Source organism: Bos indicus, chromosome 9, assembly GCF_029378745.1.
Source record: "Bos indicus isolate NIAB-ARS_2022 breed Sahiwal x Tharparkar chromosome 9, NIAB-ARS_B.indTharparkar_mat_pri_1.0, whole genome shotgun sequence".
Lineage (NCBI taxonomy): Eukaryota > Metazoa > Chordata > Mammalia > Artiodactyla > Bovidae > Bos > Bos indicus.
Window position 1 is genome coordinate 98,739,332 of NC_091768.1, and position 25,127 is coordinate 98,764,458.

Genomic DNA, 25,127 nt, shown 5'->3' on the forward strand with positions numbered 1-25,127 from the left:
CACAGTTCAAAAGCATCAGTGCTTCTTCAGCACTCAGCTTTCTTTATGGTCCAACTCACACATCCATGCATGACTACTGGAAAACCCATAGCTTTGGCTAGATGGACCTTTGTTGGCAAAGTAATGTCTCTGGTTTTTAATATACTGTCCAGGTTGGTCATAGCTTTTCTTCCAAGGAGCAAGCATCTTTTAATTTCATGGCTCCAGTCATCATCATCTGCAGAGATTTTGGAGCACCAAAAATAAAATCTGTCACTGTTTCCATTGTTCCCCTATCTATTCGCCATGAAGTGATTGGACTGTATGCCATGATCTTTGTTTTTTGACTGTTGGGTTTTAAGCCAACTTTTTCACTCTCCTCTTTCACTTTCATCAAGAGGCTCTTTAGTTCCTCTTTGGTTTCTGCTACAAAGGTGGTGTCATCTGCATATCTGACGTTATTGATATTTTGTCCTGGCAATCTTGATTCCAGCTTGTGCTTCATCCAGCCCGGCATTCCAGGCTAAGTTAAATGATCAGGGTGACAATATACAGCCTTGACATATACCTTTTCCAATTTGGAACCAGTCCATTGTTCAATGCCTGGTTCTAACTGTTGCTTTTTGACCTGCATTTGACCTCCTGAGGTTTCTCAGGAGGCAGGTAAGGTGGTCTGTTATTCCCATCTCTAAGAGTTTTCCAGAGTTTGTTGTAGTCCACACATAGGCTTTTGCATAGTCAGTGAAACAGAAGTAGATGTTTTTCTGGAATTCTCTTGCTTCTTCTGTGGTCCAATAGATGTTGGCAATTTACTCTCTGGTTCCTCTGTCTTTTCTAAATCCAGCTGAACACCTGGAAGTTCTCAGTTCACGTACTGTTGAAGCCTAGCTTGAAGGATTTTGAGCATTACTTTGCTAGCAGGTGAAATGAGTACAATTGTGCAGTAGTTTGAACATTCTTTGGCATTGCCCTTCTTTGAAACTGGAATGAAAACTGACCTTTTCCAGTCCTGTGGCCACTGCTGAGTTTTCCAAATTCCCTGGCATATTGAGTGCAGCACTTTCACAGCATCATCTTTTAGGATTTGACCTCTACTAGCTTTGTTCGTAGTGATGCTTTCTAAGGCCCACTTGACTTTACATTCCAGGATGTCTGACTCTAGGTGAGCAATCACACCATCGTGGTTATCCGGATCATTAAGATCTTTTTTGTATAGTTCTTCTGTGTGTTCTTGCCACCTTTTCTTAACATCTTCTGCTTCTGTTAGGTCCATACGGTTTCTGTCCTTTATTGTGCCCATCTTTGCATGAAATGTTCCCTTGGTATCTCTAATTTTCTTGAAGAGATCTCTAGTCTTTCCCATTCTGTTGTTTTCCTCTATTTCTTTGCATTGATCGCTGAGGAAGGCTTTCTTATCTCTCCTTGCTATTCTTTGGAGCTCTGCATTCAGATGGGTATATCTTTCCTTTTCTCCTTTGCCTTTCACTTCTCTTTTTTCTGAGCTATTTGTTAGGCCTCCTTACACAACCATTTTGCCTTTTTGCATTTCCTTTCTTGGGGATGGTTTTGATCACCACCTCCTGTACAATGTCTTGAACCTCCATCCATAGTTCTTCAGGCACTCTGTCTATCAGATCTAATTCCTTGAATCTATTTGTATCTTTCACTGTATAATCACAGGGGATTTAATTTAGGTCATACCTGAATGCCTTAGTGGTTTTCCCTGCTTTCTTCAATTTAAAATCATACTTCATCAACTATTTCCCAACTGTTGGATATTATAGGATTATTTCAATTTCAGAGGGCATGTAATTTCTAAATAATATTAAATGAAACACCCAGATACATAAACCTTTGTTTCCACCTCTGATTGCATCCTTAGGTTAAATTCCCTGAAGAGCAATTAGTAGGTCAAAAGTAATATTTTAAAAGCAGTCATTCCACAGAACCATATTCATCACTGGATCCTCCTTTAAATAAAAGTCTGCTAAGGTGATGGGTTTCCCTTGTGGCTTAGAGGGGTAAAGTGTCCGCCTGCAATGTGGGAGACCTGGGTTCAATCCCTGAGTCAGGAAGATCCCTTGGAGAAGGAAATGGCAACCCACTGCAGCACTCTTGGTGGAAAATCCCATGGACAGAGGAGCCTGGAAGCCTGCAGGCCAAGGGGTCGCAAAGAGTCGGACATGACTGAGCTAAAGTGATGGGTAAAGCATCTCATTTTGTTCGTTGATTATTAGGATTGTTAAACACTTTTATATGCTTAACTAATTTGCTTGCCTTCTGAGCCCTCTTCTTAAATTGTCCGGTTTTCTAGTGAAGAGTTAGTCTATTTCCTATTGAAATTTAAATTTATTTAATTGAAAATTAAAATTTATGTGTAAATTTTATCTGTCAAAAGGATTTTATTATCTTTTTGACATAGATAATATGAACAGATTCTTAAAGTTTTAATTTTTGTTTATAAGGTTTGATGACCACAATCATTTTAAATCTGTCTAACCAGGTCTCGCCTTTCTAATCAAACATTTCTTCCTGAGACTGTGTATCGTGTGTTTTCTCTTTGCCGTCTCTAAATACTATGCATATCAGTCTCAAGCAATGCTACTACTCTTACACTTAGTTTTAACACAAATGAAAATAAGTCTGGCTTTGGTCCCTGAGAGCTCTGCACTTTCTACTTGTAGAAGTCTTTAAGACAGAAAAAGAAGAGGTGCAACAGGAAAACTACGTGCCTAGCCGTAATTTTGGGGTCTTCTTCAAAATGGAAAGTTATAAAAAAATAAACTGCCTACAACAGACAGGTATAAACCTTGTCTGAAACTGTATACCATTTCATTTCTCAGCACCTTATATAATTGGTCCTGAACCACACATACTTTTTAGTCTTTTTAAAAGGAATCTTACTCAGTTTTTTCCTCTTAATTTTTTTTCAAACTTGCCTTCTTAAGTCATAGAAACTGCATAGTGGCATTGTCCAAATTAGCATAGCAACCTGGGGCATTTCTGCATTCTTGTTTTCTTAGTCTTTGATATGTAAATAATCTTTGGTAGCCAGTTATGTTGAAATTAAGTGAATAAAGCCAGAACCGTGCGCCTGTGATGCACACAGGTAGGTCCAAGTGAGAATGGACTTTAGGTGGCCCCTCCTCTTTGCCAAAAATACATCTGCCTCCCTGGCCTATTGGAGGTGCATAGAATTTCACCACTGAAGCATAGTTCCCTGAGGTTAATGTTATAAATTATACATTACTTGTTGATTAAAACTTGGATCATGCAACTTTGTTTTTTGATTAAAAATTAATTCATAAAGCAACATTAATTATGTAATTTAAACACACATCTTTCTGTAGTTTAATCAATGAGTTATATGTATATTCATTTATAAAGTTTAATCCACTTTAGCATTTTACTAAAAGATTTTAAGCTGTTTTACAAAGAATTGTAAAATACAGAAATTTAGCATATACTAGGGAAGATGAGAGAAAATGAAAACCAGATAGGGACCTACAATGGAGCCAGTAACAAGGCTAATAAAAATGACATACCCTAAATACTTCTAAGCCAGGGATTGTGTCTTTATTTCTAGCTTGTTCCCTCCCTTCAGCCCACTGTCAGCCCACTGAGATGAAACTTAGAGCATCATGGAGATGAAACTTAGAAACCCTGAAGGAGTGTCTGGCACAGAGCTGATGCCCAGCGATGTGTGTTGAATGAATATAAAACATCCCGCAACTGGTTACCGCTAAGGTCCACTTCTCAGGACACTGTTTCATGAGCGCACGTCTCAGCCTCTAGGCCTTACTCTCTTTGGTGACGACCATGTACTGAATGATTGGCATGGCGCTTCACAGTTACTAAAATAGCCGTATTTCAAGATATTCATGAAATAGCTTAAAGAACAAACGATTAATTAGAAATTAGCCGTAGAGACCAAGTCTTCTGGTAGCAAATTAAGATAAGCTCCAGCAAGTTAATTTGAACACACAGTCCAGAGCTGTATGCAACAGTTTCTGTAGGTTGAATTTTACCTTGAAAATGCTTAAATTATATGTAATGCTTTCCCAATGATTATCGATTTCTTAAATTGTAATGTAAGTTTATTTTTCTTTACGAATGACTGAAAATGTATGTTCAGTCTGAACATTCAAGTAAAGAAAATGCTGTGCATAAGATAACTGGATGCCTAAATTTTTAAAAGAGTATCTATTGGTGGTGTCTGGACCGTGCCTTCAATTCCATGTCAGCCTCCTAGTTTTTAATACTCACATATGACTCTGTTAAGAATTTCTTCTCCAGCATGTTCTCTTCTTTTTTTCAATTCTTAGAGGCATTGGTATTCATGAAACATAAACAACTCTGTCAATGTGACTGTTTTCATTGACATGACTGATAATTTCTACCAGGAAAAACATTTATTGAATATAATTATTATTAAAATGTACGCTAATTTTCTTACAATTAAAATCATTCCAAACCATGATAGCTCATTATCTGTAAATACAACCGCATTTTAAAGTAAATCCCACTGTGATATGATATCTGATCCATTAACCCTCAGTATATGGTTCTCAAAACTCTGTAATTTTGATTAATAATTAAGTCCTCTGGTGCCTTCAGTTTCTTAATGTTTCAGTTTCTTCAGGATTCAAAAAATCAACGCTGTATCTATTACCCCAGGCAAAATCGATATTGATCTTTAAAATCTTATAGGCAAATTTATTTGAGTTGAATAATTTGTTTTACATGAAGAAAGAATGAATATATTCTTTGAATTGTCCTGGGCTTCTATATTTTTTGATAACTGCCAAAGCTTAAGTTTGGATAACAGGCCTTAGTAGAATTTGTAAGGCAAATTTTGCAAGAAAAATGACAATTTACCTAATTTTTGTACAAGAAAGGCTGCTGCGTTTCCGCTATTAATTCCTCTGTGATTAATTAATAGATAGAGCTTTTTCTCAAAGTCTTGAAAAAAAAAAATAATCCTCCGGCAATTAAAGTGCTTTTCGGTGTTTTCTGAAGGAAGGGACTGCATACACAATTAATGCCATCCTTTTATTTGATGTGAATTGCTCTGTCTTAAAAGTGTACGGCATGAAAATACAGCCATGTATCAGAAATAACTTTAATTGAAATTGGTTAGATGACCTCCGAAAGCTCGATGAAAGATTTTCTGCTGAATGGGCTGGTGCTCCCTGCTGCCTGTATAATTTATGTGAGAAATTAGTGCGAATGGTTCACTTTTATGGAGCAGTGCTGGCCGTAGCAAGCCTGCAGAAACAATTTCCCCCCAAGCCTCCATCTGTTCTTCAAACTAGGGCATATGCCATCTCATCGAGCCTGAAAGTCAACTGATTTATAACTCCTGGAAAGTGCATAGACTGAAAAGAAAGGTCGGCCGCAGTTACGTGACAGTGATTTGGTAAGCATCGGCTGAAGACAGTTCACATTACAAGGGGCCCAGGGGGATCAAGCGATGCTCTAAGTTTCATCTCAGTGGGCTGACAGCTAGAGGAAAAACAAATGGCTCCCGTTTCTCAAGCTACGCAACCCCTGCTCTTGAGAAGTAGGAGTGGTCTTGGTGGAGCCAGGGCACCACAGCTGGGATGCTCTATCCCTATCCCTTGAAGAAATGGGGCTGTTGCCACCTTCCCCGAGATAAATGTTGCCATCTCAGAAATATCCGATCTTTAAACAGAGGATGAGATGGCTGGATGGCATCACCGACTCAATGGACACGAGTTGGAGCAAACTTCGGGAGATGGCGAAGGACAGGGAAGCCTGGCATGCCGCAGTCTATGGGGTCGCAGGGAGTCAGACACGACCGAGTAACTGAACCACAACAATCTTTCAACAAAAAATGAGTGTTGCTGTTTTTCAGAAAGTTCTGTTTGGGGACACAAGTCAGACTTTTCATGATTTTTCTATGTCTCCCCGGAGAGTGAATTTTCAGTTCTATTCCGATTAGTGATATAATGAATGTTTCCCTCTCTCTTATCACTTGTTAGATATTCCTTCTTTTTACTGACGTATTTTTGAGATCAAAGGTTTTTTGACAGATGACACAGGAATCAGATTGAGGGTATAATAATAATCAGTATTTGTTTGATGCTTTTATTTAGAGTGATCAGTGTCCTTATATTTGAGGCTTCTGGATACTGAGTAAATTTTCAACTACCCTAAGTTATATTAAAGTTTCTCCATTACTTTCAGGTAAAGTCTAAACAAAGTATTAATGAATAATCATATCAATTTTAATATATATTTAAAGCAAGAACTTCAGGGAATGTTTTACCTTTATAAAAAGAAGGTTATGCTGACTGAAAATTCTCTGCAAAAATTAATTCTGGTAGATTAATTAGTTAAACTCATATAAAAATGTAGGTTTTTCCAGTAGTAATTTATGGATGTGAGAGTTAGATCATAAAGAAAGCTTAGTGCCGAAGAACTGATGATTTTGATCTGTGGTACTGGAGAGGACCCTTGAGAGTCCCTTGGATTACAAGGAGATCCAACCAGTCCATCCTAAAGGAAATCAGTCCTGAGTATTCATTGGAAAGACTGATGCTGAAGCTGAAACTCTAGTACTTTGGCCACCTGATGCGAAGAACTGACTTGTATGAAAAGACCCTGATGCTGGGAAAGATTGAAGGCAGGAGCAGAAGGGGACAACAGAGGATGAGATGGTTGGATGCCATCACACTCAATGGACAAGAGTTTGAGTAAGCTTTGGGAGTTGGTGATGGACAGGGAGGCCTGGCGTGCTGCAGTCCATGGGGTTGCAAAGAGTCAGACATGATTGGACGACTGAACTGAACTGAAAAATGTAAATTTTTATCTTTATTATTACCTATTAAGGTTTATTCTCAATATGAAATGTATACATTTTATCTTATAAAATAAAAGATATTGAAAAGTAGAAGGAATAAATGAATCAGTCATCTTTCCACCACTCACTGAATGCAGTTGTTAACATTTTTCAAAGTATTTCTGTCTTATCTTCTCCTCAGTTGAGATCGTAGTATACGTAATAGTTTGTAAAGAAATATTTGTCATTATATGGTATATCAAATCTGTATGCCCTTATTCTTAGATTTTCTAACTTTTCTTCTAACTTAAAAGTATTACTGTTTTTGAAAATTTTGAAATTGAATAAAGTGTATACATAGGGTAACATTTATCCAAAGAGAACCACTTTCAGTGTATTGTTTGAGTTCAGCTGTCTTCTACACGTGTGCTTTTATTTTGTTTATTTTAGTTTTGGCTGTGCTAGGTCTGCACTGCTACGCGGGCTTTTCTCTCGTGGCGAGCAGGGGCTGCGTCTGGCTGTGGCGTGTGGGCTTCTCGTAGGGCTGGCTTCTCCTTCTGTGGCACACAGGCTCCGGCGCATGGTACCCAGTAGTTTTGGCACAGGGGCTCAGTGGCTGCAGCTCCCTGGCTCTGGAGCACAGGCTCAGTAATTCTGGCAAATGGGCTTTGTTGCTCCTTGGCATGTGGGATCTTTGCAGACCACGGATTGAACCCGTGTCTCCTGCATTGGCAGGCGTGCAGCATCTCCTTAAGCAAATCTTAAGCTGCCATGACAACCGCATAAGTGCATTCATCATTATGAACATGCTGGTAGTATAGTTTTGGAGACTAGCAAGAGATATTAAGAAAATGGTTTATTAAATACGAAACACATTTCTTGCTATTGGGTAAAGTATAAAAAGTGAACAAAGATAGTTGATAGAATTATTATAACCAGTCTCCCCCTTCAACCTAAGACATATCCCTTACAGGAAAAAAGTCTTGAAGAACTTCCAAGGTTGCATTCCAGCCTGAATTAGGGAAAACTCATGAGACCTTCAAGCTATAAAACCTTTAAGCCTCCCTTTTCTTGAGTTGTTATTTAGTTTCATCCTTGTATTTCATCCTGTCGTTTCTATGATTGTCTCCCATACTTAATTTTTATCTCTTTATTCATTTTTTAATAACTTCTGGAAGAGCTTTCTTCTATTTTCTATTTACTTTAGTATCAATTTGTCTACTAGTGCCTCAAACTCAAATTTAACTTACACTGCTGTAGTTAACCTTGCAAATCTTTATATTGTTGACTGATATTTTTGTACATACTGGCTTAAAAATTCTTGTACAAATAGGTTCATCATAGGAAATTTTCTGATATTTTTATCTGCATTTTGTAATACAGATAAGCAAAAATAAAAATATGAATCAACTGTAATCCACCTCACCTTCAGGTTGCCTCTTTTACATTATTAGGATTAACTTTTCAGACCTTTTCTCACCATATGCAAATATATGTATGTATACAAATTTAAAATAATGTTTTGTTCATACTTCATAACTTTTATTTATTTATTTATTTTTTGGTTTGGGTTTTTTTTTAATTTATTTAAATTTATTTATTTTAATTGGAGGCTAATTACTTTACAATATTGTATTGGTTTTGCCATACATCAACATGAATCCCCCACGGATGTACACTAATTACAAGTCATAATTTGCACATGCACTTTAAAAATTATTTTGGGATGTTCTAGACGGTTCCATAATTTAACCAATTCCATGTTGTTCAATAGTAATGTTTTCCTTAGGTATTAATGCTTTTATTCAGTGTTTTGCTATTACAAGCAATACTATTATCAGCATTATTGTACATTTCATATATATTCTATCTTGCAAATATATCTGATTGTTCCCTAATGGTAAAAATCTCATTTTCTTAGCCTTTGCCTATTTTCGCCATATAGATTTCTGGCTTCTTAGACCTTTGAACATGCTAAGTTGTGTCCAACTCTTGCGACCCCACAGACTGTAGTCTGCCAGGCTCCTCTGTCCGTGGGATTCCCCAGGCAAGAATACTGGAGTGGGTTGCCATTTCCTTCTCCAGAGGATCTTCCTGACCCACGGATTTGAACTCAGGTCTCCTGCATTGCAGACAGATTCTTACCGATTTAGCCTACATTTTCACCATATAGATTTCTGGCTTCTTGGACCCTTGAACATGCTCATTTCTAAAAATCACTGATTACGAATGTAGTGAATTTAAAGGGGCTTCCTCAACATCTAAGTCTATAAGATGATATTTTGTTTTCTTTTGGGGCAGGATATTGGGCTTCCCTGGTGGCGCCAGCGGTAAAGAACCTGCCTGCCGGTGCAGGAGACATAAGAGACATGGGTTCAATCCCTGGGTCAGGAAGATCCTCTGGAGAAGGAAATGGCAATGCACTCCAACATTCTTGCCTGGATGATCCCATGAACAGAGGAGCCTGGCGGGCCACAGTCTATGAGGTCACATGACTGAGCACGCACACACACAGACACGTGCAGTGTGTTTATAATACCCATTATTTTCAATCCTACCTCAGTCTAGAATTGGTGTTTGCCGAGGCTTAGAACATGTCACTGTGCTTGACCTCATTCATTCTCTTCTTGGGGACCGGTGAACTCTCCTTATCAGTTTCCTTGGGTGGACTACCAAGCTCCCCCTAGTCCCTGAAGACTGGTATGGACGTGCTTCGGCTAGTCCTCTTCTGGTGATATAAAAAGGAATTTCCTGTGACTTCTGACACTGAAATCGACGGAGTAGGCGAATTCCAGAAATGCACACAGACTCAGCTGTGTTTTTCTCGCCCTTACCCTTACCCTGCTCATGGGGCACACCACTTTCCAGAATGCAGTGCAGTGTGCTACCAGGGGTCTGTGTCCCCACTTCAGTTGTTTTTTGAGAGTTGGCTGTGAATGGATGTGGGTGTGATGGTTATGGGGATGAGAATGGAAAGGAGCACACTTTGTCTAAAAAGCACCTACTTCACAGCCGCAGAATACTGGCCTACTCCACGCCCGCCCCTCAATGGAGTTTGTTCCAGATCTTGTGTTTCTGAGGGAGCAGAAAGTGTAGGAGGGATTAAAAAAAAAGCAAAAACCCACAACCTACCAACTTTAGAATGGGTGCCTCTGGTTGCAGCATGTGAGTTGATCATGAACTGTGGTTTTGCCTGCCAGTTCCACAGGCCTCTTCATCTGTAGAAATTCCTTTTCTTCCTGCGTGTGCATTCATTATTATACCTGGTTTTCTCTTGCATGTTATGTTCTCATCTTTTTCTGCATCTTCATAGGTAATTTGGTAGCATGTTGGGAGACACTGTGTCAGAGACTCTTGTCCAGAAGCTGTTTAAAATAGCTGAGTCCAATTTAGTTATGTCCATTATTGGACTGTATTCTATTACAGAGAAGTTATATGATCCCATCAATACCCAGGCAGCAGTGACTCATCGACTCTTAAAGGAAGCGAATACTTACCAACTGGTGAGACAGAGTGGTAACCTCTGTAGCCTGGTTGATGTCTTCCTCTGGTCTTAAGAAGTTTAGCGTTGTCCGGCAAAGAAACAGCACATATCAAGTGCTTCCTTTTGGGTAGCTTGTATGTTCTTAATCCTTTATTCAGTATGTGTTTAACATTTGCTACTTTAATTATCTGGTTCAAATAATTTTTGTAGACAAAATGAGAGGGTTTTATGGTAGTTTTATTCCTAGTTTTTTAAGGAATCTCCATACTCTTCTCCATAGTGGCTGGATCAATTCACATGTCCACACCCTCTCCAGCATTTAGTTTGTAGACTTTTTGATGATGGCCATTCTGACTGGTGTGAGGTAATACCTCATTATAGTTTTGATTTGCATTTCTCTGATAGTGAGCAATGCTGAGCATCTTTTCATGTGTTTATTGGCCATCTGTACTTTTCTTTGGAGAAATGTCTGTTTAGGTCTTCTGACCAGTTTTTGATTGGGCTGTTTGTCTCCCTGATATTGAGCTGTATGAGCTGCTTGTATGTTCTGGAGATTAATTCTTTGTCAACTGTTTCATTTGCAATTATTTTCTCCCATTCTGAGGGTTGTCTTTTAATCTTGTTTATCATTTGCCGTGCAAAAGCTTTTAAGTTAAAGAGAAAAACAAATATCACATATTAACACACACACACACACATATGGAATCTAGAAAGATGGTACTGATGAACCTGTTTGCAGTGGAGATGCAGATACAGAGGACAGACTGTGGACACAGTAGGGGAAGGAGCGGGTGGGATGAGCTGAGAGAGGAGCATTGCAACATACACGTTATTGTGCGTAAAAATAGACAATGGGAATTTGCCGTATGACCCAGGGAGCTCAAACCCAGGGTTTTGTGACAGCCTCGAGCCGTGGGATGGGGTGGGAGGTGGAAGGGAGGTTCGATGGAAGAGGCATGTGTATACCTATGGCTGATTCATGTTGATGTGTGGCAGAAACCAACACAACATTGTAAAGCAATTATCCTCCAATTAAAAATAAATTAAAAAAATGAGAGGCTCTACAGCGTGTTTAGCAGATCATAAATTTATATATTTCCCATGAATGCAATTGGCTGACCCTTTTGGTTTTTCCTCACGGTTGTCTATTTATTATTATTTGTTGTTGTTCAGTTGCTCAGTTGTGTCCAACTCTTTGTGACCCCCATGGACTGCAGCCTGCCAGGCCTCCCTGTCCTTCACTATCTCCCAGAGTTTTCTGAAACTTATGTCCATTGAGTCGATGATGCCATCCACCCATCTCATCCTCTGTCGCCCCTTTCTCCTCCTGCCCTCAGTCTTTCCCAACATTTATATTATTATGTAGACAAATAATAAATTTTACCTTTAAAATGACCTTGAGGTGATCAATCCACATACCTATATATCTAGATATTGTAACATTTCCAAGCATCAGTGAGACACCCCCGACTCCAAAATTCTACACTGTATTTTGAAACATATACTGTTATCCATATTTTTACCTAGATATGAATTTTTAAGATGTATCCTGTTTGGTGTTCAATCTGATTTAAAGTAGAAAACTCTGAAGTTCATATTAAATAAGGATTGGACTTGCTCACTGTAACCTTCACGTCTCTTAGTCTGTTTTCCCCTTTTTCCCTGTCTCTTTAATCCCCTGTGTTTCATTCTACATGACTGCCTGAAATCTGTCTTTCAAACTAACACTTCACTTTCTTCAGTTAGATTTAATCTACTGCTTAACTTGTGTGTTAAATTTTTAAAATTCAGTTTCAGTGAACATCAATTCTAAAATTAATTTTGGTTTCTCTAAAAGATCTGCCTGTTTCTTCCATTATGTCTTCTTGCTTTTTGGGTTTTCTTATAGTCTTTATCAAGTTATGTATTCTAGGTATATTTATTTAAAATTTCTTTCATGTCCATCTATTATGTCCAGTTCCAGAGGTGTGAGTTTGGACGCGTCACTTTCTCCTATTCTCAGCCGTTTAGTTTCCTCAAGTGTTTTATGGATATTTCAGTCCAACTCAGAGCTCCTCTTTTGTGGAATGTATTTTCCTTGGGAGTCGTGCTTGCGACGGGGTATGGGGGCATCCCTGTGGACATGATTTCAAGTGTGTCTCTCCACGGGCATGGCTTCTGAAGTAATTTTTATATGAATTAGACTCCACGTTTCTGCACCAGTCTGTTGCTCACCACTCAAGATTTGAGTTTCCTCTTCATTTCTGAGAACTTGATATTTGCCTTTCTTACTTTTGAGGCTGGCTATGGATTTTCATAATCTTTCATCTAGATTTTATAGCTTGGTTTGGTCATATTGATCAGAGGCCTTTCTATAGGATTGTTTTCTCAATTAGCCTAACATCTTATCTTAGAGAAAGAGCTATTTTAAGATACAACCTTTTTCCATTGTAAGATCAAATCTAAAATGTTCCCACTTAAAAAAAAATCGATGAAAAAAAATGCTCTTTATATTTCTCATGGAAGTCTTTTATTTAAACAACTGCGATGAACTAATTTATACTGCATGACTTTGTGTGTATGTGGCTTTTGTGTTGGCACATAACCACACATAAACAAATATTGTATCTATTTTAAAACCAGTATAATTTTGACTTAGAAAAATCACAAGTAAAAAATTTATAAAGATTTTATACCAACCCAAATTCTCATATTTGTATATAATGTATGTATATACATGTATATGTATGTTTATATAGATATCTTGCTTCTATTTAAGTGTTAGAGTTAGTATTTCATCTTCATTCAGTAAAATTTAACCAGAAAATTAAGGTGGTTGGGGTGAGTCTGAGAAGATTTACATCTTCTCATTGTTTATACCTGGTACTAAGTCTCTTGAGGAGCATTAGCCCATCAAACATCTTTTAAATGCTTTCCATGTACAGTAAGTTATATAAAATTTTACTAAACATAATTATGTTTTAAAAATCAATGTAGTATAACATTGTATTAAAGAGATTTAGGTGTGTTTTTTTTGTTTTTTTTGTTTTTTTTAATAAATCTTCCTCCACAGAATGAATCACATTAGAGTTATTGATTTCTATTTTGAAGAATTGCTTCAGTAGTAAAGTATTTGTATATGCACAAAGTAGATTGTTCTTTTATGACATTTTTCTTTCTGCTTTATATTTTTTAAAATGCAACATAGCAAGTGGTGGTGTACTAGGCTGGTAATATTAAAACCACAAGTCAAAACATGCAAAAGTTAAGATTTTTATAATTCTATTTGGGAATCTAGCTTTTTCTGCCAGTGTTCATTATAATTTTAACACTTCATTATTGTAACTTATTACATTTAATAAACTAACAATTGGGACTAGCTTCAAATCTCAAACAGCAATTTAGCAGATGGTTCATTTCATGGAAAAGAAATGTACACTTTCAAGACTGTTTCTGTATCATTGGGGAAATGCACAGGTTAGTTGCAGTATTACTAGTAATGTTTCTCTGGTCAACAACGATAGAATTTAGGTCAGTTTTCAGAAATAATGATGTCTATACCCAATGAATACATCCTCTACAGAATATGCTAGTATTGTACTAAACTTTTTGGTAAGAACTGTTGCATGTTATTAAGGTCAAGCATTACTGTTTGACTTCTTAAATAATTAACTTGGGTTTTTCTCATCATTTTCTATCTTGTACTTTATACATCAGAAACCTTTCCTCTTGTGGATTCCCAGACATGTCATCTTGTTTCTTGCCTCTTAATCTTTACTCGTGGTTTAGAACCCAGTTCTGGGAAACCAATATGTCCTATTACTAGTCTGAAAGCTGAGTAAGATAGAAATCTATTTCCATGTCTCATTTTGCGATGGCATATTTTGAAAGGACAGAGGCAGAGTGTTATTTCACTTTCACCTACCATAGCCCCTGATATATCATGAATAAATATTTTAAAGCTGATGTTTCAAATATTTCACTAAAAATTATATTTTTACATTTTACATATTTTATTTTAATACACTTGCAATTAAAATTTTCATCTACTCAAGAGCCAAGAGTTAAACTTGTAGAATGTGATTTGCAGTTCTTTGGGGACCTGTTTTGGATCAGCACAATGAGCATTGCTTATTTCTGAAAATAGAATTAGTTTATTTAAATTCCAATGGTCTGATCATCTCGAAGCTGTATTCTTATGTATGCACTGTTTTTAACTGTGTATCATCCAGTTCATGTCCATGCAGCTTAGTAGGAAGTATCCATTTATTCAATAGACATTACATGAATGCCTACTATGTATCAGGTGCTGTTCTAGACTCTGGAAATTTAGCAGTGAATAAAGTTGACTCATTGGTAAAGACTCTGATGCTGGGAGGGATTGGGGGCAGGAGGAAAAGGGGACAACAGAGGATGAGATGCTGGATGGCATCACTGACTCGATGGACGTGAGTTTGAGTGAACTCCGGGAGTTGGTGGTGGACAAAAAAGAAGGAAGTGTTAAAGAAAATTTTGTACTTTCAAGACCTATTAATTACTAAAAATCAGTGTCAAAGTTATAATCCAACACTAATGAATTAACAAATTATATTTTAATTAAGTTCTTATTCTACTTTAAGGCTAATTAAGGGATCATAAATGACTGTGTTTTGTATATTTCAGCATAAATATTTTATGAGCATATGCAAATGAGTATTTCCTTTGTGAAAAGTACTTTTCACATTTTAAATAAGAGGAAGCCTAAGTAACAGAGCATGCCTGTTTTTTTTGTCCCCTTTCACTGTTCTTTTCAAAATAAAATCAGTACTAGTCAGCAGATTTAGAAAAACAAACAAGAAATGATGAGATACACATGAGCAGACACATCTGGGTCCAGAAATGCCCTATCCCGATTGTCTTTACATGAGTCACACAAAATAGGAGCTTCTAACACAGGTGAAGACTGGACTGGAGTCCAGTCTTGCTTAGATGCCTTTGGAGACACAATCTGATGGATTCACCACATAATATACTTTTTTTTTCATATAAGCATATCAAGGTATCTACTCTGACAGTTACACAATATAATGTTTCTCAGAAATTAATACATTTGAATAAAAGTAGATTAAACTGGGTATTATACACATGTTCTCTTCATTTGTTTATTCTGAGCATTCTTTCATCCATCACACTTCGGAAGTTTGCAATTTATTAGGCGCAGTGGAAGTCGGTGATAGAGTCCTTTGTGCAGTGGGTACAATTAGTCACAAATGGAATGAAGTAAAAAGTAACTTACAATAGTGCAAAATTACCTGTATTTTTGAAATCATAAATCTAAAGCCTGCCCCACTGTGAGCCATAAAGTAAGTAGAGAAAATGTGCATGGGAAATCAGTTGGGTAACAAACTACTTTATCAGAAGTCTAAATTTTGTGTAATTAATGCACATACTTTGTCATTTATTTTGCTTTATAAGATTATTTTATCAGCACAAAAATGTTCATCCATCTCAATCAAAATCTGATGAGAGTTTCTAGCAGATGGAGTATAAACATATTAAATCTATTTTGTATTGAAAGAGTAATGGAATATTTAATAGACATTTACTTGTATAACTTCAGCCTACTTTTTAAAGAAAACAGGATGGAGTCCAAATTTTAGCTAATAGAAAGCCACCTTTGTCACTTCAGCCATAGTTTGGACCGTAGATTCTCTTATGCTTCTTTTTAATTATTTACTCAGGTTGGACTTTAATACAAAATCAGTACAGTGTGCAATGCTAAAAAGCCGGGGGTGTGTGAGTATCATTTCTGTGACAAGAGTAGGTGGAAGGAAGGACGAATGTGCTTTCAGAAGCCCCAGTGATTCACAGCTGGGTGATTAACATTGTGAGTCACTTTTTTCCTCTTCTCCCACTTCCTTGCCCCCAGTCCATATAGCAACCCTAATGCATTTTCTGGTTTGATTGGATTACTTTTGATGGACTTAAGCTGAAAGCAAAGTTCAAAGAGAGGAGACCAAATTCAAGTGCCTGGATGATCAGGGATTAACATTTCAAACCCCCATGGGTCCATGGGAAGATGCTTGAGCTCAGTCAGGCAGCCAGACTGGAAATCACGTGGAGTCGCTGATGGGTGTAAAGCTTTTTATTTCATTTCCTGTGACCCTGGACTCTGTTCCCATTCACCCACAGGGCTCCACCAGGAATGCTTTTCCCCTAACTCTTGATCAAGTTCTCACCTTCAGGGGTGTGGTCTGTCTGGCTCATCAAAGCAGCCATCCTTGGTCATTCTCTTTAGAACGGGCGCCCCTCCCTGTCCGTGTGCTCCAGGGCTGGGGTGTTTGTCCAGAGCTCAGTACCAGGCAGCACTCCTGCCTGTCCCTGGGGAAGCAGGGGACTAACTAGGAGAGACCATTTGTCTTGGATGTCTACGCCATCCACATTTTTTAGACAGGAAGGATTGAAGGATGGTAATACAGATGAAAGTGTGAGAGCCTTATAGGGGTTAGGGGAAAGTGGAGGTTTTATATTAAAAGAACTCTTACGTATCAAGCATTTGGTTATTTGGTCTGCTTTGCTGCAGGAGGGCCATGGAGGAGATGAAGTTGGGAAGAGAGGCTGATAACATGGAAAGCCCCCCTGTCTAGCTGCCACTGACTCCTTCTCTCTGCCATCACTTCTAACATTTTCATTCTCCTCTCTCCTTTATTTATTCATTAACTTACTCATTTATTCAGGCAACATTCATTGACTGCTCCAGTGATCTCTTCTGCTTTATTTTTAAACCGCTTCATTTTGTCTTACTCTGCTGACTATTAAAACTCACCTGTTTAGTGTTAATTTCCATAGAGGACTGCTGCTTCTTCTTCCAAACTGAATGTCATTCATTGCTCAAACCTAAAAGAGGGTGACTGTAATGCACCACGGAAGTCAGATAGTCTAGAGAATGAGCAAGACCTAGAGCGACGGGGTGTGTCCACTGCTGTCTTCAGAGCTGCGCTGACGCTGCTGCTTCTGCCACCTAAGGTCGGCCTTCATGATTAAAGCTACTGGAGTTAACGTATGCTTTGCTTTTCACTGTTTTATTATATTTCATTCAATAAGTACTTATTGAGTGTCTACAGTTTGCCTAGCACTGAATAGGTGGTAGGCATGCAGCATTCCTGGAGAAGGGCATGGCGACCCACTCCAGTATTCTTGCTTGGAGAATTCCATGGACAGAGGAGCCTGGTGGGCTACAGTCCATGGGGTCGCAAGGAGTCAGACAGGACTGAACAAATAACACTTTCACTCATGTAGCATCTAAATCATTACCCTCATGGTGGTTGGGTCATTGAATATGATGAAAGCATGTTGGGTTGGTCAAAAAGTTCATTTGAGTTTTTTCCATAACATCTTACAGAAAATGTATATTTTTTAAAAACAGGCATTTTGGTTGTCTTAGATTTTAACTCAGAATACCATATGATGATATTCTTGGGCATTAGAAAAGCTGAAAATTTTATTTTTTTTCTTTGACTAAATTTCGTTTCTGCCTTATTAAGAGATGGGTTTCAGAGAAAAGTAAAGCAACCTAGATAGCATATTAAAAAGCAGAGACATTACTTTGACAACAAAGGTCCATCTAGTCAAGGCTATGGTTTTTCCACTGGTCATGTATGGATGTGAGAGTTGGACTGTGAAGAAGGCTGAGCGCCAAAGAATTGATGCTTTTGAACTGTGGTGTTGGAGAAGACTCTTGAGAGTCCCTTGGACTGCAAGGAGATCCAACCAGTCCATTCTAAAGGAGATCAGTCCTGGGTGTTCATTGGAAGGACTGATGCTAAAGCTGAAACTCCAGTACTTTGGCCACCTCATGCGAAGAGTTGACTCATTGGAAAAGACTCTGATGCTGGGAGGGATTGGGGGCAGGAGGAGAAGAGGACAACAGAGGATGAGATGGCTGGATGGCAATCACCGACTTGATGGACATGAGTTTGAGTGAACTCCGGGAGTTGGTGATGGACAGGGAGGCCTGGCGTGCTGCCATTCCTGGGGTCACAAAGAGTCAGACACGACTGAGCGACTGAACTGAACTGAATGGAAAGCTATTTAAGAAAAGCATTTTTTTTTAGTCAGTCATTTTAATAACTAATTGTAAAATCCAAATATGTCATATCAGTATTCTGACCTATGTGGGCTAGTTGCTTCTAAATTTCATTATTAATGGTCGAATGAAATTGAACAAAATTTTTGCTGTGTTTGGTTTAAAATTATTTTGATGGTCAACATGTTACTAGCATTTACAAATTATTTTCACCACATCTATTGCATTCTTTAGTTCCTCCTGGGACTTGCTGCTTAAAGGAAAATGAGAACAGTGTAGCTCACATTATCCTGATAATTAACGTCTGTGAAGGACAAGCGTCTGCATACCTTTTTTTCATAATAGGAGCAAGTGTGTGGAATGAAGCATCATGTGCTGTGGTTTTAATATTTAACTGTTTTTCTCTTTGGGACTGCACCTCTCTCTTCTGTGCATAAACACTATTTCTTACCTTTTTTTTTTTTTCTTTTTGCTCAAATAAATGTAGGTGATGCCAAATGAACTATTTGCTTGGCAAAAGTCTTCTCCACATGAAAATCCATGATTTGTAACTCTAATAACTTTTCAAGTAATTTCTTATTTTTTAAAAGTCATTTTTGTATGATTTATAAAAGGAAGATTTAATCAACACTTGATTTTTATCCAGTTCCTCTTGCTGGAGCTTTATTCAGGCTGGGGGGAGGGGGGCGGGGTCAGGCTTTTAAATGTTTCCTGCGTGGCCTACTGAAAATGTGTTGAATTTCTCGTGGATCCCCAGAAGAATGGGTTCTGCAGTCTTCCTCTTACTAGTTTTAATATTAATTAGCTTCCTTTGGTTGCCTAACCAGAGCCAGTTTGCTAGCCCTCTGGGTCTTGGAAATTGTTCCTACTTCAGTATTTGGATAAGGTGATTTCCAGTTAGTAAAGGACTTCTGGGATGGTTGGTTGGTTGTCTTTCTTCTAGTGACCGAACCATTCTTGAGGCAATTACATTGACACTTACTCTCACTTTTGATATCTGGAGCTCTTCTAGTCCCCATGATGTTTTCAAGCTTGTTTGTGAAGGTTTTTGTGTGTATTTGTGTATTTGTTCTTAATGGAGCAAGATTTTTTTTTTTTTTAAAAATGCTATTCTTCTTTTTTAAAATATGTTAAAATTATTTTTAAAATATTAGGAAATAATGAACTTTTTTTCCTAAAACAGTTTTATTTGTGCTAATTAAGCATTGATACAGTGTTATTGCTGTATCATTGAAAAAATGATAAGATACATGTAACAGAAGGTTTTCCCCCTTACCATTTTGAAGTGCGTAGCTCAGTAACAGGCAGCGGAGGCACATGTTACCTCTGCCCTCTTAGGGTTTTCTGGTTGGGCTTGAGAATTAAGTTGACAGATTAACAAGAGGAAAGCAAAACAAGTTTACGTAAGTGTCAGGCGCTGTGGTGCGCCTCATAAGGAATCAAGACCCAAGGAAAGGGTGGCGCCTACATTCTTTTATAGTAAGTTGAACAAAGAGAGGAAAGTGTGGAAAAGTAATTAAGCTATGTGAGAAGACTGAAGGAGGATATGAATTATTTTAATAAGGTCTGATTAGCATTCTCTCATTCTCAGCTTCTTGTCCTTGATGATAAGAATCTTACCTGTTCTAGGAGGACCTCTTTCACATGGGAATTTCATTGCCTGCTTTTAAGTAAAAGGAGGAAATTCAGAGTATTTTTCCTGCATTTGCTATTTTTCAAGTACCTTTAGCCCAAAATAATTCTTTTCCCAAAGGGCATATTTTGGCATGGCATATCCTGCCACCCTTCACGTGTTTAAGTACATCCCCTGTTGCACAACCCAATCTCCAGAATCCTTTCATCTTGTAAATCTAAAGCTCTGTGCCCATAAGGCAGCTTTCCATTCCGTCAGCTCTTCCAGCCACTGGCAACTATCATTCAAATTTTTGTTTCTATGGGGGAAAAAATTGGACTTTTTAGAATAGAGTTAATAAATATGTTAAGTACATGGTTTTTATAAGTGTAAGGGAGGGAAAATGCCTTCCTTCTACCCTCTTATGTTTAGTGACCAAGGAGTGCAAATTAAGGACAGATTAACAGAAGGGCAGGTTTATTTAATGCACACACAAAAAAGCCTCATAGTAAGAAGTGAAAACACCAAAGAGTCTATTAGATTCCAGGGAGTTATGTGACATTTTTAGTGGTGTCTAATTTAAAGGGTAATAAATTGGGGAAAAGAGACTAAATAAAGAAAAAAAGGGGGGGGGGGGCTTCTGAGGTAGAAGGGAACAAGTTGTGGGAAGGGGACTAAAAATATGTTCACCACATGTGGGTTGTTTAGTGAGATCTGTCGTGCAGACTCAAGGTGTCTCAGGTGATAAGAGTTGTGTCCAGTCTTCTCCTCTTTTTGGTCTAGAAGAGGAAGACTCTTTTATAAATGGAAATTTCCTTTACAAAAGAGAAACCTATGTCCTGCAGAAATGGGGGAGCAGGAAGCTCCTCCTGTGTTTGTTGTTTCTTTCACCTTCAACTCCAGTCCTCCTTGTACCGAAGTGGCAACTGTTGGTGTGGAGTATTCCGACCTCTTTCATAGATTATTGGTTTATGGGCTCTAAATGTTTAAAAAAATAGAAGAGTTGAGTTGAGTTAGTTATAAAACACCTGTTTGAAAGGTTGAGCAGACATTTTCAAAGTGGTAAGAAAACCACGTGCATTACAAAATACATGTGAATTACCTAGAAATTAGTTGTTGTTGTTGTTTTTCCCCTGGTGATTCAGACAGTAAAGAATCCACCTGCAGTGGAAAAGACCCAGGTTTGATCCCTGGGTGGGGAAGATCCCCTGGAGAAGGGAATTGGGAACCCACTCCAGTATTCTTGCCCTGAGAATTCCATGGACAGAGGAACCTGGCAGCCTCCGATCCATGGGGTCTCAAAGAGCTGGACACAACCGAGCGACCAATAATCGCTCTCTCTAAAATAGCAGGATAAAAAGGTGTTTCTAAACGTGGTGTAAAGCTATGATGTGTTACATAATGAACGCATGCATAAAAAATGATAAAACCTTTCTTTAAAGATGAAGTAAGTTGTTTTACGCCTGTTGAATTATGTACCTTCCGTTCTCCAAGTATGCTGTCTAATAAATCTCAGACCTCTGTGCAAATGTGTATTTATGTATGTTTGTGTTCCGTTTACACTTCTACCAACAATGATCTTGTTTCTCACATCTTTACTAAATCCTGGAATTGTTTAACTTTTCAGAAAATTTTAATAATTGTGAGAAGTACCCAACTAGGCTTCAAGATGTTTGGACCTACTGTAAACCTTTGCCAAAAAGCCTTAAACTGTCCATCAACCTGGAAGTTCCGTCTCTATATGGTCTGTTTACTAATATGATTTGTGTGTTACTTTGTGACAGCCTGAAATCCAGAAGCAGTGACTTCATCTTAAGGAATATGATGAAGGCTTATCATACTCTAATGCTAATCCAAAATTTAACTCAAATGTAACACTTTGTAATACATTTTGAATGAAAGGAGTTTGCTTGGCTTATATAGCAGATTAAATCACCTTCATTTTTGTATATTAATTTATAATATAAATTGCTTAAAGAATAACTTAAATGTGTATGCTTATCCATATTTTTTTTCTATATTTCTTGGTATAATTCAGCTTTGTTTCAAAAACTTTGCCTGATGTTTGTTTTCTTTTTTCATTTTTCCATTTCCTTCCATTGTTTGAGTTTTGGAATAAATTATACAAGCTAAACTTATATCATTTTTTCATTATCCAAGCATATTTTTCTGATGATGAATATACTTTAGAAGTGGCTTATTTAATAAAACCGTGTTTCATCAGTCATTCCTATCTGATTCAGTATGCAAAGTAATACATGAAATATTACAAAAAGGAATCTTTACATTAAATTTTATTCTGTTCACCATTTGTCATCCTTTCATTATTGTTTATAAAGCAAATCCCACTTCTGAACTAAAGATACAATACAATCTGGTCTTTGCCTACTCTTTTTGTTGCTGTCTGTAATTTAGTGATACAGAACTAAGCAGAGTCTTGAGTCATTAGATGAGATTTAGAAATCATTCTTTGGTATATACCTTAACACATAAGAAGGTAAATGAACCGCAAAGCAGTAAAACGAACACCAAGTTAAAATATTTGCAACTAACTTAATAACGGTAAAATGTATTTTATAATGTTTAATTATGTATCTTAAAATATATGTTTGACAATCAAGAAAATCGAGGATCAAAGAAATTCTGTTCTGAGCAGAGAAAATCTGAGTGTTTCTGCTTGTGGTGGGACACTGTTTAGTCTCTGCCACCATCAAATTTAGGGGGTCATGTTTGGATAGTTGTCACTGAAGAAAACAAAGTGTGGCTCTTGTGACCTTGCACTGGACCAATTTCAACACAAATAGTAATTCACTGCTATTTTTCAGCTCTTTTAAATTATTTTATTTTATAACTTTACAATATCGTATTGGTTTTGCCATATATCAACATGAATTCGCCACAGGTATACACGTGTTCCCCATCCTGAACCCTCCTCCCTCCTCCCTCCCTGTACCAAATGGTCTCACGTTGTTTGTAGTCTCTGGTAAAATTCCCGTTTCCAGTATGAAAAGAAAAAAGTGATTAGAAATTACACAGATATTTTCTTCCTCTTTCCCCTTTTGTTTTGGCTACTTATATATCCCACATCATGTTCTGTTTTCTTTTGCTTTATTACTATCACTTTCCTTTCCTAAATCTTTCTGACATGTTGTTTTAAGGTTACAATCCTGCATTTCTGATATTCATCCTAAAACAGTTATTTCTTATATTCTGTCCAGAATATAATAGTTAGATTTTATAGTTAGATTTTAATGTTAAGTCCAGTTCTGTACCAATGTCTCCATTAGGCCCAGAAGCAGAAGTCCCGCACGCTATTATTATTATTTTTATACAATTTTACTACCCCCTTGTATAAGCAGTTTCTTCTACTGATATTAATCCAACCTGAGAATCTTTGTTATTGTGGCGTCATAAAGCTGATATGTTCTCTGATCAAATAACCTGGATACTTTAGGAAAGATATAATGAAGGCAAACTTTATGGAAAGATGTTCATTTTTTGTAACAAACACTTGAAAGCAGTCTAGTGAAGTGAAAGTCACTCAGTCATGTCTGACTCTTTGCCACCCCATGGACTATACAGTCCATGGAATTCTCCAGGCCAGAATCCTGGAATGGGTAACCTTTCCCTTCTCCAGGGGATCTTCCCTACCCAGCGATTGAACCCAGGTCTCCCGCATTGCAGGCGGATTCTTTACCAGCTGAGCTAGAAGGGAAGCCGCAAGGGAAAGCAGTCTAAATATCCACAGTTGGATGGTACTTAATTAAATCAAGTGAATAAATTCACTTGAGATATTGTAACTTTTTGGACTAGCAATATAATGGAAATCTTTGATATAGTGCTAAATTAAAAAAAAAACTCTGGATATAAAATGATATATTCTAGAATTAAAACAATGGAAAACAGATTCACATATCAAATCAGTGAGCAGGAATACCTCAGTTTGCAAAACCCATTCTTTCAGTATAAGAAGAAAGTGTCATCATTTTGTGGGGGAGCAGGCAGGAGGGATTTCCATACTTTTAGGAAAAGCTCATTACTTATACATTTAAAAATATTTTTTACTATAAAGGTAAAATATACGATAAAAATGTTCAAATATATACATGTTCAGGTATTAGATGTATATATTGTTCTGAACCCTGCCAAGATCGACATCCACTTACCTTTTCTTCTTAAGAAAGTGTCACTTGCTGTCACCTTTAACTGTCTGATATCCGATTGATCCCGGGAGACTCATGCCAGAACTCTTTCTCAGAGGCTTAGGACTTTAACCTATATGATCTGCTTAATTTCCTTCAAATTGCTTTCTTGAATTACACATTTACATTTTAACAGAAAGGTGTTAATTTACCTCCAGCTGCTAAAATTAATTGCCAGTTTGCTTCTCTCAATCTCTGTGTTTTAATTTACATGTTATCATACACTGCCCAATGTTTCATATGCCGATTTTTACTAAGTATCATATGATGATGATTTCCCAGTATTAATACTGATCCTGTCCCTGTGTCCTCCAGACGTCAAATGCCAGGAGTAGGATAAGCATGCAAGAAATGTGTGAGTAGCACTGTGTGTGAGAGAGGAAGGAGCCTGGGAAGGGGAGGAGGATGTTGGGCAGAAGCCTGCAGACTGCCCTGCAGCTCTCAGGAGAGGAGGGCAAGGTGGTCAGCAGTCCTTGCGCCGCAATCACCTCGTCGTGGGCCCTGCAGCTCAGGAATGGACCCACCTGGTGTCTCTGCCTCCCTAAGAATTGTCAGCAGGAACCAGCCTGTGGGCAGCTTGTTCTCTACTGGAACGCAAGGTTACATGGCAGAGTACATCAGCTTGGTCCAGTGATCAGCCCCATTCCCTCCTAACCGACACCTGAGACCCATTCTCACGCCCTCAACATTTTGCAAAATTAACTGTTCATGCTGCGTCATGTTCCGTCTTATTAAATGTACTCCTTTTGAGTAAGTCAGAAATCTAGAAACCTTCCCTGATAGTTCTTTCTTTCTCACCTCCATAGTCAGATCATCACCAAGCCATGCTAATTTTGTCTCTTAAATGTTTCTTGACTCTGACCTTTTATCTTTATCTTCAGTACCAAAACTCTAATACTGTTTTACTTGGGCTTCCCTGGTAGCTCAGATGGTAAAGAATCTGCCTGCAATGCAGGAGACCTGGGTTTGATCCCTGGGTTGGAAGATCGCCTGGAGGAGGG

The 25,127-nt window shown here is 37.8% G+C and overlaps 1 protein-coding gene across 2 annotated transcripts in view; it reads left to right on the top strand.

The window, feature by feature from the left end:
• Positions 1-25,127, top strand: part of PACRG (parkin coregulated) — a 529,211-nt gene that overhangs the window by 67,016 nt on the left and 437,068 nt on the right. The gene's annotated exons all lie outside the window — the stretch shown is intronic.